Source organism: Rattus norvegicus, chromosome 11 (assembly GCF_021556685.1).
Source record: "Rattus norvegicus strain SHRSP/BbbUtx chromosome 11, alternate assembly SHRSP_T2T, whole genome shotgun sequence".
Lineage (NCBI taxonomy): Eukaryota > Metazoa > Chordata > Mammalia > Rodentia > Muridae > Rattus > Rattus norvegicus.
Window position 1 is genome coordinate 66,964,009 of NC_141544.1, and position 20,397 is coordinate 66,984,405.

At 35.8% G+C, this 20,397-nt stretch overlaps 1 long non-coding RNA gene and 1 pseudogene across 3 annotated transcripts in view; one reads left to right on the forward strand and one right to left on the reverse strand.

Moving 5' to 3' along the window:
- Positions 1-8,682, forward strand: part of LOC148002594 (uncharacterized) — a 34,659-nt gene extending 25,977 nt beyond the window's left edge. For 2 of the 3 annotated variants that reach the window (XR_015633077.1, XR_015633079.1), the window contains 2 exons: positions 1,522-1,621; positions 8,195-8,682. This is a non-coding gene — a long non-coding RNA (uncharacterized LOC148002594). The remainder of the gene's footprint in view (positions 1-1,521; positions 1,622-8,194) is intronic. The other variant, XR_015633078.1, reaches the window with a different exon arrangement.
- Positions 8,683-8,796: 114 nt separating this feature from the next.
- Rpl3-ps3 (ribosomal protein L3, pseudogene 3) lies at positions 8,797-15,833 on the reverse strand (annotated as a pseudogene).
- Positions 15,834-20,397: the final 4,564 nt, after the last annotated feature.

Sequence of the window (20,397 nt, forward strand, 5' to 3'; positions counted from 1 at the left end):
CATTGTAAAAGAGAATATATGAGTTTATATATTCACCAAGTCATAGAAAGTCTTAATTAATGCTTTTACGAAATACAGTGCTGGGACATCCCATGGCAGTGAGAACAAAGTAAGAGGCCTGCTGCAGTTCGAGGTTAGAAAAACGTTCTTAACTTTAGGGTTGTCTAAAGCCAGAGGACTTCTACGTTTAATAATATACCTCCGAATTTTTAAAGTTGTTAGGGCAGATACATAGATTGGTAGTAAATGGCTCTTAAAAGGGACTAAGGGGAGTGGAAGGTAATTTTGGGACTGCACTCCATCTCTCTACAATTACAGTCTTTTTGCCAGGCCAATCCATTTGAAGGATCTTTGGAACACTGTGGTTTCTTCAGGGAAGTTCTCAGGTCTGTGCACATCTGCTGTCCACCTTTCAGCTAGCTATGAGATAGCCTGGCTTTCCCTGTCAGGGAGCAAACTTCAGTTCCCTCAGCAAAATATTATCTCCATCTACATTGGTGCTCAAAAGCAAATTACCCTTGCTTTACAAAGCCAGATTCCTAGTCTGAGTTTTAATTCACTCCTTGAGATTGATCGTACAATTAATAATTTGGAATTCTGTGACTCAAAATCTTGGAGTGACCACATAAGGCCACATAAGTTTTGACTTCTTTAAGAATTTACTCAGGTGGGGTTGGGAATTTAGCTCAGTGGTAGAGCACTTGCCTAGCAAGCGAAAGGCCCTGTGTTCAGTCCCCAGCTCCGGAAAAAAAAAAAAGAATTTACTCAGGTAAATTGATATGAAAACAGCTCTGGACTCTAGCATAATATTAGACCCCTCCTGAGCAGCAATTGTAAGTTATCTCATGCCTTCTAGAAATCCATAGTTTATAATTTATGTAGCTACTTTAGCTTGTGCTCAGGGTACACAATTTTTCTCACACTGGAGGAAGAATATTTTATGACTACTGGTTTTCTAAAGTAGGGAATAGAAAGCGGGTGACAGTCATCTACAAGTCAATCAGGTGAAAGAGTTACGATATTCTGGGAAGAGAGATACGAAATCAGCAGTGTTCACATGGTTAATTCTTATTTAGTATGTATTTTAGTTTGTGCCTAGAAGTGTCTTTAGAATCCAGATCCACAGAGACAAAGCTGTGAAGGGATGCCCTGAATGAAGTGGGGCAGGACAGGTGTGTACCCCACACCTGCATTTGACTGGTTTTCTCTTATAGACCTCATATAACCACAGTAAACCCAATTCTGTCATCTGGTCTTAGGTACTTCATATAACACAGTCGTGAGGACTCAGTGGTCAAGTCAGGTCCAGCATCCCATAGATGTCATAAGAAGCTGAGAAGTGTGTGCTGCGTTTGTGTTGCAGTGAGGTTGAGAAGACCGACTCTGACTTTCCTTCTCCCCCGTGTCACAAAAAAGAGGGGAGATGGGGCTTATCTCTGTCAGAGCTATGTGCTTTCACCAGATGTGAGATGTTTGTATCTAAGCTCTTAAAGCATCCCCACTTTTGGTTCCTCCCAACAGCAATCCTCTTGTCCTCTTCTAATTAAAACTCCCAGGAATATGATGGTATTTTTGCTGATCAGACTTCTACAACACATGTTTCTTTGGACTGAGAAGAATGGTAAGCTGTTTAGGATTTTAAAGCTGTTTTGGCTAGCTTTGAGGTTTTGCTTTTTGTCTTACATTCTACCCCCTTTCCCCCTAGGAGTCTGTAAAAGAGAGCAGAAGCTAGGGACGTGAACCTGCTAATGACCATGATGAAAGATACCATTTTGTTTCTATCATGAACTGACTTAAGCAGCCTGTGATTTTTATTGGTCTTTATCTCCTTACTGGCAATTTCCCACTGCCAGTTGCTTATTCCCTTCTTAATGATTGGCTCTCTAATTTTCTGGGGAAAAAAACCCTACCTTTCTATTCCTCCTTTTAATAATATCTAAAATACACCAGATTTTCCTGCTCGGTTTGTTTTCTTGTTTAGTACACACACACACACACACACACACACACACACACACACACACACACACACACACACACACACACACACACAGTCTTATTTATCCCAGCCCTACCATGCAACCCAGAATGTCATTGAGCTTCTGAATCTCATGCCTCTACCTTACAAGTGCTGAGCTTATATCCAGGGCTTCATGCATGCATTTTTACCAACTGAGGTATAGTCTAAACCCCTAACTGGTTGACTTTTGCTAAAAATATTGTATCACAAAGTTCTAACATGTTGTACTTCTAAAAATTACAATTATTTAAACCTCTTCTAACTTGTCTACCCATTTCAATCTCTAGCTTTTTATTACAGACTGTACTCACTCCTAAATGATTAATGAGACCATTCTTCCAATGTACAAGCAAACCCATGTTATCACCATTCCATCCCAATGTCTGGCTTAGATTGCTTCCTTTAATAGACCTACTTACAAAAATATGTCTGACTCTGTATTCTCACACCTATTTCTACTTACTTCTTCAAGATACTTGATCATTTGCAGTAATGAGTTTAGATTTCTTCAAATGATTTTCTAGAATTCAAAGTTTCATATTTTAAAAATTTTAATTATAAACTTTCATATCTTTCTCTTGAAAAGATTATATCATTATTAGACTTTATTTAGCAAATTTTGTTTGCAGATCTCATTTATGGTTTTTTCTTTAAAGCAAAATATGTATTGTGTGAAACTATCACACTATATTTACATTCCATTCCAAAGTTAACAGAAATATTAAGGACTGCTCATTAGATGTGGAGGAGCTGAACTTCATACAAGGAGCCTTTTGACCTACCAATATGCCAGTATGTCATGGAGAGATTTTTGGTCTCTAACTTTCATCCATGCTGGGGTGGGCTTTTGGTGATTGAGCTGTCTTTGTGTCATTTTTGGACCTATAGGTAGCCCCTCACATATACTCCTGTAAACAACCCCAATAAATGTATAGACTCTTTAGGTTTAAAAAAAAGTTCTGTATCATTGTATTCAACTTAATGTCTTTTTTGAAGAAGTCATTTCAGGCCCATCTGATCTGCTGGTACCTGAATCTAGAGCTAAGAGCGTCTCGTTTTCTTCTTACACAAAGAGGAAGGCTATGCTAGCTTCCTTCACATGTATATCTTGTGTTGGTCTCAAAATTTAAGTATTAAACCCCAGATGTCTAAATTTCTGTGAATAAATTTGTGTGTCTATTCGATGCTTTAGTACCCACTGGATCAAATTACTTTGTTGTTATTGTGGGTTTTGTATGTGTGTTTGAATGTGTGTGAGTTCATGTCTGTTTGTGTGTGTGTGTGTGTGTGTGTGTGTGTGTGTGTGTGTGTTTCTGTGTGTGCATAGGGGCCTCAGGTTGGCATTGGGTGTCTTCCTCTGTTACTCTCCATGTTGTCCTTTGAGGCATGATCTCTTAGTGACCATGATGCTCTATGTTTCGGCAAAATCATCCAACAATCAATAGGATACCTGTCTTTATGTCCCAATGCTGGGACTGCAAGTGCATATTGCTATATTTACATTTCTATGTGGATGCTTGTCCTCATGCCTCTGTAACAAGCACTGTTCGCACTGAGTCATCCGCTCAGCCCTGCATCAACTACTTTATGTGTTTTAAATTCAAGTCAACTTTACATCTTTTATCATGTTTACATGTTATAAACAACAGTCAATAAGAATGAAACACCACAGCTATTTTACTATGCCATTTAAAATTCTCTAACAGAGACAGAGACGTAGAAGTGAACCTAAACTGATAGTATGCCAGATGGTTTGTTTGCTTGGTTAATTGTTTTGTCTCCCAATTAACTTCTAATGTGAATGTAACAGAGTTTCCTTCTGTTAGTATTTTTTTAAGGTATTTTTCATAATACTGATATAACAGGAACTCAGTCAATTTGTTGAATAAATGAACAATGCACTTAAATCTAATTCTCATATTCAGAGTAAGCATGATTGATGCTGTTCAACAAATTAACAAGCTGCATTCTGTACTATGGATGAATTCTGGAGTTTATCAGGAAAAGAGCCGTATTATTCACTTAGAAATAAAAGGATCCATTCTCATCTATGACAGTACCTGCTTTCATTGTCTCTGGATTTACTGAAAGACCCCTGACCAAACTCAGTGTCATCACTGTTGTAAAGGTTATGTTTTCTTACGATCAGCTTCTGAAGTACCAGGTGTCACTCAGGGCTGAAAGCTACAGCCATCACCTTTGTGGAACTGCCTTTCAGTGAGTGGTTTGTATCCCTCAGTCCATGGCAGAGAATAAATCAGTAAGTCCCACTTAATTGGAAGCCATTGCTTTCTCCCTGCAACCTTCTCTCTTGGGTCTAGTACTGAATGCAAAGTGCATCTTGATCAAGACGATTATTTCAAGTGATACTTGGATTTGTGAGTTTCATTTTACACATATCCCCAGTGCATTAAGTGTGTCAGTTTAAATCTCACACGCTCATGTTTCCATTAGTCACACTCATCTCTTTGTGCCATTTTATTAAATGCCTATCTTAATACAAGAAATGCTAATGTGAGGATGTTGATTATAACTATAACTATAATATGTATGATATACATATATATATACATATATATCATATATATATATAACTATAGAGTTAATTTCATTTTTGTAATAGTAAAAACCAATAAAAATAGGGAAGGCATGGGAATTGTAGGAAAACATCTGTGCTTATGTTTGGAAAATTATTTTAAATTGAAGTTACCGTTTACTTCTTCTGGGAAAATGACTTACTCCAAATTCCATTACTTTTTATTATTAAGTTCTGTTGCTCTCTCCTCACTGTGGTTCTGTTAATTACTATCACTGTTTTCTTTTTTTTTCTAATTTTGTATAATCTGTATATGGAATTATAACTTGCTTCCTTTACCTAACTTTCTTTCTTTCTTTCTTTCTTTTTTTTTTTTTTTTGAACTTCGGATTTAGGGGAATTGAGTATCTTATTCAGTCAAAACTAAGGAATTTCCAACTTTAAGATATGCTTGTATTTTCTTGCTCTTCACGTGATCATTATAAGAACATATTCTTCACCTAATAGTATCATTTCATGAGTCAGCTCATATTTGCTGCCTGGTTTTCATTATTTGCGTAATTTACATTTCTAGCCCAAAATATGCATTATATTCTGCTTTTAGAAATGAGGAAAGACTGTGTTCATGGAGGCTTTATAGTTTTTCATTTATGAAACTATTCAGTCTCCCTTTGTTTGATTTAAAATTCTACTCTCTATTATTCTTACAATCTTAGATGCATGTGTGTGTTCTTAAGTGTTGAACACCATTTCCTTGTACAGAACTTTGACTTTCTCTGTGTTTCTTTATGTGAAACATAAGTATTTAAAAATATTGACTTTCTTCAGAAGCTTCATGCTTCAGTTTCGTTTGTTGAACCATTAATTTATGATGGCTACTATCTCCTTGTATTTTGGTGAGAATCCTACCTAGGAAATAGTCTACGACCAGAACACATTAGATATTGTTAGAAAATCTAATTAGGAAGGACTTATATTGTTATTTAAATGAAGCCTAAACTTATTAATTATTAATTATAATTATTAATTATAATTATTTATTAATAATTTAGCAATTATTTTGATTGAGGCTAGCAGTTGGTCTCTAGGCAAGATAACTCAATATGGATGTCTCATAATGGAGGCCATTGTCAGGTTTTCTGTGAATAGCGTCTCAGACACTTTAAATTCACTATAGAGATGCACATTGAAGACATCTCAAAGAGACATCATGGTCTCCACCTGACTTTAGAAAGAACACAGCTTATTTCAGCTCCAAATAGGTACTTTGTTGATATTTCAATGTCAGTTCAGTCCATTCCATTCCCTGTGGAAACGCTATGACCAGTGAGAAAACAAGTCCTCAGTACTATGTTCTGAGCAGGGATGTAAGAACCACTTAGTGTTCTGGAACAGTACTTATGAATTTGACATGTAACTGTCATGGTGTGGCACATATTTTGTTTATTTACAGTGTCTTGGCCTCTAAGAATATTTCAATGTTAGATTCTATTGCCAAAGGGAAGGCACCGGAATGGGTACCACACTTAACAAGTGAATACGGAACAATTATTCTTGCAACAAGAATAATGGTACATCTTTTTAGTTATAAACTAATCTTGACAAAATAAAATTAAAACCTTATCAACTTCTCACACTTGTATGGAGGTTCAGGGTGATTCTTTGTAGTCTCTCATCAGCTTCAGGAAGCTAGTAAAGACAGGATTTTCTGACTCTGCAATTGAAAATGCTCTGATAATAAAAGATACATATATTTGCAATAGTGTGTGTGTGTGTGTGTGTGTGTGTGTGTGTGATTGTGTGTAATGTATTTCCCCCTTTTAAAAACTAGCCAAAAAATACTGGACATGCCAAAAAATGAAATAATCTTAGCTAAAATAAATAGTTTTCTTTTCTCTAGAAATTTAAGGCAATTGTCTGAAAACATGGCTTACCACAGAAATGGTTTTGTTCTAGCAGAATTACAACCTAATTATGGGAAAGCCATATTATATCTTATACTCCCATCTGGACTTTCTACTATTTTTCAGCCTGTGAAAGATTTTACTGCACTGAACTCGAGATAGAGGTCACAGTTTATACATCTAAGAAATAAATACATAAAAGTAATAATCCTCAACATAATTTGCTTTCAGCTGCATTCCACAGAGTAACACAGGGTAACCCCTACCATTCACTTTAGATATGCTAATCCACTGTCTAATCCATACAACACTCAGTTAAAACAGGAACTCAGTAATCTATGGTAGATATTATGAGAAATTGTTTTAGGATTTCTAGATACTTCCCAGTCTGGAATCTCTCTCTCTCTCTCTCTCTCTCTCTCTCTCTCTCTCTCTCTCTCTCACACACACACGCACATGCACATCCCGTATATAATTAGTTTGTAAAAAATAATGAATAAAACCCAAGATATCATTGCTGACATACAATTTATTATTGCCTTAAAGATCATAATTATCTTTCATTTACTCCCACTAATACTTTTTCATACAAAGATGTATAAGGATTTACAAAAATGTTAAGTATATTCTTCATATAGCACTCGTTTTCATCTCTAGGTATATATTTTTCTCTTAAAGATCAAATATAAATTAATATGTAACTAAAAAGGCTTAAGTTCCACAGATATATTTAATTTATTTATTTTCAATTCTTTTCCTCTTTATGAATATGTATATAATATATACATTTAACTCTATATATAACTATATATAACTATATAACTATATATAAAACTATATAACTATATATAATTATATAACTATATATAACTATATAACTATATATAACTATATAACTATATATATAACTATATAACTGTAACCATATAACTATATAACTGTAACCATATAACTATAACTATATAACTATATATATTGTTCTGCTAGTGTTTAGGAAACATCTGGTTGTCTTAGTCTGTTAGAACATATTACAGATTGGGTGAGTTCTAAATGACACGAACTTGTTTCTTTTCATGTGGTAATCTGGGAAATATAGGGTCCAGAGACTGACAGAATTATCTACAGAGGGCCTTGCTTTGTTCAGCAAGAGCTCAAGAGAAAGACATGAGTTAGGTGACATGGAAATAAAGAGACAAAAAACATACATACCCAAATGCTGGGATCAGGTAGACTGGACTCTCTGATGGAGAAATTTCAGAACCTTGGAAGCTCCATGTTTATTATATACAATTGAATAGGCAGGGTCACTGTATTCAGTTGTATCAAGGAGGCAGGGTTTATTATATGGCTGACACAAGGAGTCAAGTTTACTAATAGTAGTAGAAGTCTCTGGAGGGCTGCAGTGTTCAGATGGCAAACATCTAGAAAGAGAAATATTCAATGGATGTTTTTCTCTGTATACTATCCACGGTGCCTGTGTCAATACATACAATTCACATATATCTTCATTCACTCAGGACAATCTTTGCTACACACAGGGCCTTATTCCAGGCCCATGGACAGTATCTTCTGCAGTAGCATACATGGCAGAAGGGACAGTGCAGTGCTCATTATGAGGTTGACCTCTCATAAGAAAGCCACATTGATGGATAGGTGCCAAGATGAACTTTGAGAAAATACAAACTTTCAAGACAGAATGGTATTGCAGTTTCATTCTCTTAATGCTTATTCTAGGAAGTCCAACGATCTACTTGACTGTGAATTAGAAATGGCTCATGTGCATGTACTGAGTCATTACCTCCAAAGGAAGAATCTCATACATGGACTGTTTTCCTGGATTAAAAAAATACAGTATTCAATTGTTATCCAAAGGTATACCATCAATTTATATAACAAATGACAATGTATGAATATACAGTTTTCATTCCCATTCTTTATGTACTCTATAACTTCCATATCTGTGTGCATCCCAACTCAGTTGTAGAAAATTATTCTTTAATGCTGATAATTCCATCCATTTCCTATCTACAATCTTTATGTATAATTTATTTCCCAAGTTTAATGTAATACTTATAAAATAGCTATTCAAAGCTGGCATCTTTTACTGTTTATGTAATAAATGTGAGTTCAGTGTTTAATTTATCCTGAAATTTTTCTGCATTACTCTGATAATATTTTTATTCCAGAATGTGTCACTTAAATAAATAGTGCTATTCTCTCTCCTGGATTGGTGCAATATGATATTTACTGCGCAGCTTCTATTACTTAGCAGAATGCTCATGCATTGTGAGTCCCTAAACACTGAATGTAGAAGGTTATTTTAAGCAGCAGCTCTACTAATTAGCCACTGGCAACCATTGCAAGATACTTTCACGATTTTTCAAGGGTGGCATCAAAAGGAAGCACAGTGATCTTCGGTCAGTTTCCTTTACTTCACTCAGAGGCTGACAACTCCATTTGAGCGGGTTTTCCTCTTCCTTGTTACCGTATTGAATGAGCTTTAGTGACAGTGGAAAACTGATATCTCTGTCTCCATACTTTTTCTGTATCTGAATAATTGCCTCAAAAACATTTATTTCCTTGAAATCCATTCATTTCTAATACTAGTTCATACTAAGTTGCAGCAACTATAGTGTAAATTAAGAACTAAAATTTAATTAGTGTGTTTTATTATAGTCCTTCAGTTGTTGTATCTGCAACAAGGATTCTGTAAACTTTTTTTTCCAGCTCATATGTTGATTTGCTGAAATATAATACTATACTCATATGGAGATTATTTTATTACTAATTTTGTTTCTGTATTCTTGTTAATAAATGCAGAACTTCAAAGGAAATCTGCAATACTGACAGATTCCTGCTTTTATCCAAAAGATTTTTCCCTTCAATAAACCCATCCTTTCTACATTAACTATTTCCTGAATTCTCTCTCTCCCTGTCTCCCTTTCTCTATTAGCTTTTTTGGCTTTTTATCTCATCTTCATATATTCACTGAAGATAAATACTTACGTCTATGGGTATACACTCATGTGTTAGCATATCATCTTGTTAAGTGACTAGACTTAAAGAATAATTTCAAAAGTTTGAGCAATCAAATGAGATAATATAAAAAAATCTAGAATGTTAATTTTTATATGAAACAGACCTTACAAAGACTGTATCTAATGAGGCTTAAGGACTAATACACACAACTTGGAACATTTAAATGATGAAGTATCATTAGCTTACAGCAGAGAGGATATTTTCTAAGATATTTTCTAGGAAGACAATTCTCACAAATACATAGGTCTCAAGCATATTTAGATCAGATACGTGTAAATCAAGGTCTTCTGACTAAGAGTGAAAATTTCTCCTGTATTTAAAAATTAACATCCTTAAGTCATTGGGAAATTAATAAAAAAAATTACAGTTGGATTTTACCTTGCACCACCCAGAATGACTAACATCAAAAAAGAAAAGTGAAAATAAATACTTCTGTAGATGGAAAGAAAAGTCACCTTTATGTATTAATGATAGGGTTTAAGTTAGGCTAGACAATGCAGATGTCACTATGGAGGTCCATGATAAAACCAAACTTAGAACCAATATATGCTCCTGCTATCTGACTGCTGGCATAGGCCTGAAGGTATCTATGTCTGCAGACCTCAGTAATCTCTTCCTGATTATTGGAGCATGATTATGATGTCAAGTTGTGGAACGAGCCTAGGTATCTATCAACATTGAAGTGGATTAAAAAAAACTATACACACAATTGAGTTTTGTGTGTGATTCACATAGTGAAGTTTTATTTAACTATAAAGAAGCATGGAATTATATCATTTGCAAGTAGATAGAACTGGATATCTTATGTGAAGAATCAATCTATTTATTATATAACCACCTATTTATTCTTAAATCTGTTTTTCTAATGCCTATTTGTCTGTTGTCTATATCCACCTATTTATTTTTTCAGATGTCTATCTTTCACCTGTTTAACTACTGCTCAACAATTTGAAGGGTATTATTGAGAAAGAGGCAAAAACCGGTGAGAGGAGAAATGGGGGAGTTGAATATGAGCAAGACATATGACGTACAAACAAATATACATTAATAATATTTTGAAAAGACAGAAATGGTGTTCTTTACAGTGAAGTACCGCTATTTGTGAGGAGTAGAGTAACGCTCCTAAGGAAGTCACACTGGACCACTGCCTGTTTTATTTACCTCAGAAGCACACTGCCCAGTCTCACCTCTTTAGGGAAGAGTGTATCACAGCAGCTTTAATTCTTTCCTTACTTGGCATTGTGCAACTAACCAGATTTAAGTCATATTTTCCCTATTTATAGTGATGACAAGAAGACAAAGAAATGATGAATCTTAATGTTTCCATTTTCATAAACTTTCCCAATGGTCCTCATACCATCCATCATTAAACTACGTGGATGTGCTAATGTCCACTGCATACCTTATCGAGATGTGTGTGATGCGTACACCATTGTGATTCTTTTTTTCTGACAACCTAACTTGGTACTCTCAAATGAGCTTCCTGGTAGAAATAATTACAGAAATTTCACCCATTGAAACTGTATTATTTAGTGAAAATAGCATTTGCTATTCTAATATACTATAAAACATAAAGTTCTATGTTCTAAGACCAGTAAACCTATAGCAAGAACCAAAAGGAAAGACAACGTAAGGAAACCTCTTGAAAAGCCAAATACTAGCTTCTTTGAATAATCCCTTTAGAAATTTACTCACCATTGCATTGTCTAATATAAGACACTGTCAATTAGTGGAAAGACATACATTTTCAAAACAGCAGAGTAACCTCTGAAGTAAATAAACAAGTTTCACAAGAATATGAAAGCCAGTTATTGTACGCAAGTAGGATGGGAATATCAAATATACAAAAGATTAGTTTTCGGATGTATTCTCTAGGTGAAGACAACTGTCCCATGTCACTTAACAGCCGAGATGTAAAAGATGAAAACACAGTTCCTCTTATCACCAGCTAGAAAGCACAACTATCAAATGAGAATAATGGCTATCACATAAAATAGAACCACATCATAAGGTGTAAAGGTGAAATTATTGCCGTGTATTTTATTTAAGTTTGAATAAAAGTGTGTTGAGGATGAATCAGTTCATTGTGCTTGCATTTTTAGGAGAGCCATTTAACCACTTCTGTTTATGAACAAATGCTATAATAAAGAGATTGTATGTAACTTATTAATTTGCTAATACTTCATGAACTACTGGGTGGATGAGAAGATCTCCAGTGCTATTTGGCAGACATGATTCCCGAAACAGCATAAAGGAGAATACTGTGAAGTTTTGAAGGGTGACAGATAAACACCAAATCATATGTTCTTTTACTTACCAAGAACTACATAGATATTGACCCATACTTGAAAGACAATGAAAAAGTCAGGCTTAGTAGTTCCAGTATCCATATTTTTGTTACATTTATTAAATTATCTGTGTGCATCTACAAGTCTTTGCATGTGGGGGCACATGGGTGGCATGGCACACATGTGGAGGTCAAAGGACAGTTTGTGGGAGCTTATTACCTGCTTCCAGAATGTGGGTGTCACAAATTGGACTTGGGTCTTTAGGCTTGACAGCAAGCACATTTACCTACTGAGTCATCTCAATAGATCCTTTACCCACATTTTTATGCCTATTATTTAAGCAATTGTACACACTGTATAAGATTTTATCTTCAAGACTGAGTGTTATAGCTATCTTATGGTAAAGTACTCAAATGGGTGTATGAAATGATGAACACAATTTTGCCAACATTTTAAAGCATGATGCCTTTGTGGAATATTTTTTTAATGATTCAGTTAATTTATTTAAGTAGCTACATGAACTGGGTGATGGTGACACATGCCTGTAATCTCAACACTTTGTAGGCAGAGATGGGTGTATCTCTGAATTCAAGGCCAGCCCGGTGTAGCATGAGTTCTAGAATGGCCAGGACTACACAGAGAAATGCCGTCTTGAAAAAAACAAAAAACAAACAAACGAACAAAAAATGGTTCTGTGAAATGATACGGTGAGCACCATCAATAACTAGCTAATCCTTTCTCATCACAAATGGAATATCCCAGCATTTATTGGCATAAGTATGAATGGTTACTTGATTTTCTTATTAGAACAAACATAAATATTTTATGCCTAAAATGTTCAAAACTTTCTAACATTAGTTAAAGAACAATTGGATTATTTGAACATGCTATCCTGATATTTTGAGTTAATTAATTGGTTTTTATAATACAGTGAGTCAAATTAGTGCTTTTCATGTATGTATGGCTATGATCTATCCACTACAGCTTGAACAGCCAACGAGGGGTCTCACAGATGAAGAAAGCTTCTGTTCTCTTCTATCAGCAAATAGCTCCCCAGCTCTGGGTGTGCCTTCATGAACTCTTTCCTCATCCATTCTGAACTATTGGGTAGCCTGATCCTAATTAGGACTTGTATAGACAACAACACTGTCTCAGGTTAATATGTGCAACAACCTTGTCATGTCCAAATTACAGTTTTACAGCAGACCTTCCCTAGCAATTAGAATTGTTCTACATGCTCTTCCGCAATATTCCCTGAGGATAGGGTATGCAATATTACAAGTTTGAACATTGAGGATTAGATAAAAGAACATTGCTGCGTAGACAAGGCTGGCTTTTATTCGTAATTCATGGCTTCCCCATCTTATTCTCCTGGTTGTTGGGATTACCGCTATACAAACTCATTTTGACTAGCTTTGTATATTAGATTTTAAGCTAATCAAATAATACTTCAAGTGGTTACTGGCCAAAGGCACTATTATCAAAAGTGCATTTTTCTTCACTATTCATGATATATTTCAATACCCAGTCATGCTTGTGTTCGTCCCAATATCCCTTTATTTAATACAGTACCCATTCCATTTGGAGAAGTCACTGTTTTACAAAGCTCAGTCCACATATAACACGAGGTTTGGACTTGACCCTGGACTTCCTGAAAAGCAGGTGACCAGACCGTAATTACTCAGAGCCTCTAAAGGCAGGTCAATGCCAATTGCTTAAGACTTCAATTCATGATCAAGATGTTTTCTGGATAATCAGGGAAGACGGACCCCTTCTTTCCTCTGTGATGAATTTTTAAGAGGATGATGATCTTGTTGTTACCAACTTAAAACAAGTATCCTGGGCATAAGTCTGTCAATAAAATGCAACAAATTGATTTTTGAAACTGAATTAGTCTCCTATTAGTGATTCCTGTGACTGACAGCACATGTCCACAGTGCTGAATGTAAAAAGAGACTCCAGTGAGCAAAACAGTGGGGATTGGTCAGAATTAGAGGAAAGTAGAAATAAGTAGCCAGCAGTGGGCTGGTCATGTCAAATTCCCATGGCAACGGAAGGGAATCTCAGATGTTTGGACACCAGCTCTTTCTTCTTTCCTCTTCGTGTCAGATTTTACAAGCAAATACCATGGTTTGTTAATATAGATGCTTAGCTGGAATGACTCTCTCTGGTCCTATTTTAAAATGTCAAGAATGAATAAACAGATATGGGAAATAAAGACCTTAATCACATTCTGACTGCTGCTGAAGAAGGTGCATTAGTCTGTGGTTCAATCAATATCTGTGCCATTTTAGTTACTTTTTTTCTATTAACCATTTTAATTGTGATACTGTATTATTGAAAAACATGTATATATTTATAATAAAGAGTCAGGCTAAACACATTTAAATGCTGGCCACACACTTGTTTGTTATAAGGACCTGTGCAAGTTCTTTTTCTTTGTTTAATGTAAAAAAATCAGTTTATTCAGCATGTCTTTTTTTTTAATAAGACCCCATCAGCTGCCCAAAGTGCTCCTAACATCAAGCACCTTTCTCCTTGGCAATGAGTTTTTTTTAAACACAACTTTTTTATTGGATATATTTTATTTACATTTGAAATGGTATCCCCTTTTCCGTTTTCCCATCTATAAGCCTCCTATCCCTTCCTACTCCCCCTTCTTCTATAAGGGTGTTCTCCCACTCATCCACTGACACCTTCCTGCTTCCCTGCCCTGACATTCCCCTCCCTGCAATGGGGCATCAAACCTTGGCAGGACCAAGGGTTTCTCCTCCAACTGATGCCCAGCAAGGCCATCCTTTGCTACATATGCAGTTGGAGCCACGTGTACTCTTTGGATCATGGTTTAGTCCCTGGGAGCTCTGGTTGGTTGGTATTGTTGTTCTGAAGGGGTTGCAAACCTCTTCAGCTCCTTCCATGTTGTCCCATGAAAGTCTTTTTTTTTCCTGCATGGTTTGGAAATGACCATGGCCAAACGTGGAGGTTGCATCAATGAACTTCAAGACAATCTTCTCCAGAGCCCGTAATTCGGTCTGGACCAGCAAGGACTTATAACCGTAAGTTGTCACTTCTTGGTTCCACCATACAGTCTTTGAGCATGATGACATGATTGGTCACCTCACCATAATGGACAAAGCCACCCAGTGGGTTGATGCTCTTGTCAGACAGGTCATAGTCAGTAGATGCATTGTTCTTGATCAGTTTACCATCCTTGATGACGTAGCCTTGACAAATCTTGTCAGTGATGGTAACCTTTCTGCCCAACTTGAGCCACAGAGAAGGTTACAAGGGCAATTCAGACAACTTTGTACAGAGCTCGATGGGTCTTTTGGGGCAGTTTCTTTGTATGCCAATGACTAGTCACCCCTTTGTACCATTTGACTTTTGTCAGGCCGATGATAATCAATCAACTCAACCTGTCCAAACACCTGGTTCACAGGAACCTGCTTCTCCAGTCTATCTCGGGCCCAGTCTATCTTCTCCACCACAGCACCCCTTTCACCTGGATCTCCATCAAGCGTGCCTCCTGGCACAGAGAAAGGAGATGCATCTGAGTGTAGGCAATCCAGATTATGCGGATGATCTGGCAGTACTTCCTCACACTGTCGAAGCCCTTCTCTAGCTGTTTCTTTTCCGCATCATCCTGCCATTCCTTAGAGTATTTGGTGAGAGACTTTTTTTAGATTTGTGCCAGTTTTTACAGAAACGCCTTTTACACTCATCACTGATATACTCAGCAAATACAGTCTTGAAGGTTCAGAGGCCTCCTATGGTTTCCACACATCCCACAATGCCCCAAGCCACCATGGGTGGGGTTTCTATGTTGGTTACAGTCTCCACGATTTCTTTTTTGCTCACCTTAGATCCTGGCCTTCCCAGACGATGTGGGTCATGCCACATGTCCTAGAAAGGCTGTGAGATGAACAGGCTTAGAAAGGTCATCCTTAGGGAAGCTCTTCACTTTCCCCTGATGCCGGCTGCTATGCTTCCGAGGCAAGAAACCCAAGGACCCAGTGCCTGGATGTTGAGAATTTCCTGTGAGACATTTTGCCTCCATATGCTGCCAACTGAGCTACTCAGCATGTCTTAAGGGTTTGATTAATACCAATAATTTTATTATGTACTACTATTCATACATGAGTAGAAGAACAGAATATGACTTCATAAAGCACAATTTCAACCTGAGTGTTACAAGCAATCAAATTTTAAAGACTAGAGATCTGGTTCAGTGGTTAACAACAATGCTCTTCCAGAGGACCACAGGTTTGACTCTTAGCACCTACATAGTTGGTTAACAAATGCCTGTAACTCCATTTCTAGGAGATCTGACACATTTCTCTTGGACTCCACAGGCATTGAGGTGTACATATGTACTTGAAGGTGAAATACCCATATGCATAAAGTTAAAATAAATAAAATAAAAATAAAATAAAAAATAAAAATAAAATAAATAAAATAATTTTCAGTTTTTAAAATTTTCAAATTTTGAATAGTTTAATTTTCTTATAATTTATTGAATCTCATATATTTTTCACTCAATGTTCATTGATAATGGTCATGTCTAATCAAGTGGTTCAACATGAAGATGGCTGTTCAAGAGAGTAGGTTGCTCTGAGTACAGAAGGACTTTTATTTTGTTTGTTTCCCTGAGCGTGAAAGGACTCTTATTTTGTTTGATTTTATGTATGTAAAGGAGGTTTGTCTAAACTCAATCTTCTATTTAATCAACTGTTTAGCATATCCAAATCTCAGGGAAAAGATCTGATACTCTGTCAGTTGCTATGCGTTTTAGTAAGTGAATGTAAAATGCAATGTGATTTCAAATGTAATATAGAGAATAAAATGAATTTGTGATATTATGTATCACTTATTCAAATAGACATAGTTTGGCAAAAGAAACCAGTTAAGTTTTGTTTATATTACTCATAACATAAAAATAATTATTTAAAATAAAATATTATGTTCTATTTGTTTAAAATATAATCTTGTAAAGATTTTCATAAAGTGCCAATAGAATTTCTAGTTTAAAGAAATCAAGACTATAGATTTTCAGTTTTCTAACTGGGGAATTAGGTGTCTGGAGAAATTTATACAGGCATAAAACGTTCAGAAACATTCAGGAACCAGTGAGTCAATACATTTATTTTTGTATACATTAAACAATAAGAATTTTGTAAATATAGATTTTTTTCTTAGAAATAAATTCATGGTGCATGCATTTTATAACCATAGACTGTTGCAGTTGCCAATTAATATCTATTCAAATTGACATGGCAGTGGTGATGTGTTCCTTGCTACCCAACCCAATGTTTTGGGTTCCCAAATGAAACACACACACACACACACACACACACACACACACACACACACACACACCCTATATTTTAATATGCCTTAAACAACTTAGCTCAATACCTGGATTACTCCTGTACCTCCATGTGGCTATCATCTTCCCTCTGATATTCCTGAATTATTACTGAGAGACCCCGGCTTAGCAGCAGTAACGCCATTTTACAAGGCTATACTTAGATGACTGGTTCAGGGAAGGGTCAGATCACTGAAACAGGATGTTTGTAGTTGAGCGCCTGACAACAAAAGGGAGAAATGAAAAGCCCCGGGAGAGGTCCTACACCCTAGTGGAGGGTGGAGTCAGCCGTTATGTTCCAGGAAGGCAGCCAGGGAACTTGCCCCAGGGCTAAACACTCGCCTCATTAGAATCCACCAATTGTGTCCCTGTAACCATGCATCTGCTTCTGTATGCTTGCTTCTGCTCCCCAGAACCCTACAAAAAACCCGTCCCTGGTTCTGCAGGGCGCGCCAGTCCCCCAAGTTGACTGAAGTGCCCACAGGTGCCTGTGTTTCCTGATAATAAACCCTCTTGTTGATTACATCCAGTGGTCTCAGTCTGGTCAATGGGCTTGAGGGTCTCCTTCCCGAGGGAAAGTTCTCTCTGAGAACTTTTCATTACTTACTAAAATTTATATTCCATCTTTGTTGCCCTAGACCCAATGGGGAGGGGCCTTGGCTGCTCTTCCCCAGCTCTTACATGATGGCTATGCTCTCTCCTCTGCATCTCTCAGGCCTGGTTCTGGATCTTTCCTAGCATGGTGGTTCTGTTTCCTTCATCTATCCTTAGTCCCTTACCCAGGCATCAGAAAGTATCACCTCTGTCTCCCTACCTAGTCATTGGCAACCAGCTGCTATATTTACCAATCAAAAATAACAGGGGACAGGGTTCCTCAGCATCTTACATGTAAACTTGAGGATTGCCATGTAATTTGGGGGACTTAAATAACATAAGTAGCATTAGACAAAATCTACAACCATAGATATTAAACAGAGGCAAAAATGAGATATAGTCACTTATTTATGTCAGGCAAGTGTCAGAGCAAGAATTCCAGCACAGAAAATTAGTTGTACCCATAATTAACTCAATTTATGTCCTTCCTTATTTTTCACTCTTTAATGAAGGCACAAAGCATGGCTCTGAATGAAAGATTTGACTCTCAAATCTGACTTGCTTTTCTTCACCTCACGACATGCTAAAAGGAGTCAATTATACAGACCCCCATGTCAGTGCAAACTCTATGTCTATTGGAAGCACTGTCATTATTCATTTCCTCTTAAACTACCTTCCCAAAAATTTTCTTCCAAATTTACACTCAATCAAAACCCAAAAAAGACTTATTTAAAACAATAGCTTTGTATCACGCATCTCCAAAACACATTATTCAATATGTTTGCCTGTGTGAATTTTCTATGACTTTTAAAACGTTTTATAAATTAAAATTTCATATCTCTCAAGAATCCACATAAGATTTTAATTTAAAATTAAATGGGAGATAATGACCACGTGCTTGCTTTCATATGTAAATCAACTTTTAAACGTCTATATCAAACTTCAGACTTGCAAATGGTGAATTATTTACGTGTAATAACTTTCTGGGCTAAATATATCTAGTTTCTGTCAAGTGGCTATGTAGAAAGAAAACATTATTGACTATGTAAGTAGTTCAAAGTTGAAATGCATTCCAGGATGTCCATGTCGTGAACAGACACTACCTTTGTTCATTTAATTAGAGCACTCAATTCAGATTCCCAAGATAACTCATTCTTTCTGAAGGTAGTTTTTCTTCTTTTTAAATTATTACAGGTAATATATTCTTTGTTCTCAAATAAGGTAAGTTACAGATTATCAAGATGGATATGCAAAATTCACTCAAGTTTATTTAAAACTTGAAAGTCAGAATAAAAATTCGTTAGAGAATTGCCCATTACTAGCAATGGACTTGGGACCACAAGATTCACTACACTATAGGAATGCCATGTGTTAACAACATGCAGAGTTTACGATTGAGAAGGGAGGAGATGTTTCTCATTCAGTGGGCCTGGGATACTTGGATGCATCCTTAATGGCAGTAAAAAATTGTCACATTTTAAGTAATACTGTAAAAATATTTTTTATTCAATGCTTTTCAATTCATTTCGATATAAAGATTACGGTTAATATTTAAAATAATATTAATAAACATCATAAGATAAAATGTAGCTTTATTCAAACTTTGAAACAAAATTGACAAAAATATTAGAAATCATCTCTGAGATATTTTATAAACTATTTAATATTATTAAGCTTTGATTTAATAGAAGACTTTTTTAACCTTATATCATTAGAATGGGCCCTATAACAGTGCTAAGAGATAACAGATCTTGACAATGATGTGGAGAAATTGGAATCCTCCTTGTGAATTGTTAGAAACTAAGGTAGCAACATGCTATTGGTGCACTATGATGACTCCTCAAGAGACTGAACACAGAATTAGCATAGGATATGACGCAGCATATTCAAAGAGATACTTGAAAACATTGATTGCATTATTTACAATAATCAGAATATAGAAGAAATGCATGTTCTCATTGCTATAGCAGGCTATTGTATTACATATATAGTGCTAATATTCTTCAACTTTGAGAAAGATGAAAAACAGAACACAATTTACAACATGGCTTGAACTGAAGAATGCTCTGTTAAGTAAAATAAGCCAGTCATAAAAGACATATATGCAAGATCCCACTTAAATGAAATACAGAGAATACAAATTATGACAGGAAAAAATGGTGGCTATATGCCTGAAAGGAAACACAATTCATTGCTAATTAATGGGTATAAAATTTCAATTTTATAAATTGAAATAGTCTTGGTTATGCAGGTAAAGTATAGATTTAGAATAGTTTTATTTGTAAATTTTCTAATATATGTGATTTCATACAAATAAAAACAAACAAAAACTCTTGACAAAGAAAAATATCCAAGATTATTCCAGTATGCAGCAAGTTTAGAATTACTCTTCTCAAAAGCAGTGGTCTTCACATTTAGCCCACAAATCTGGAACCTCTGTGTTAACTAGGATCCAAAAAAAAAAATCCATTCAATGTTTTACTGAGCCTAATTTAAAAGAACAAATGTGAGTGGGGATTTGTATTTAGTATAAGACAAATCTCTTGTCTTGAATAAAACTAAATGTCAATATTTGTGATTCTTGTAAAATAAAAAAAAAGATAATCTCATAAAAACTTTAAGATGTGCTAAATACTATTGTATGTTTAACC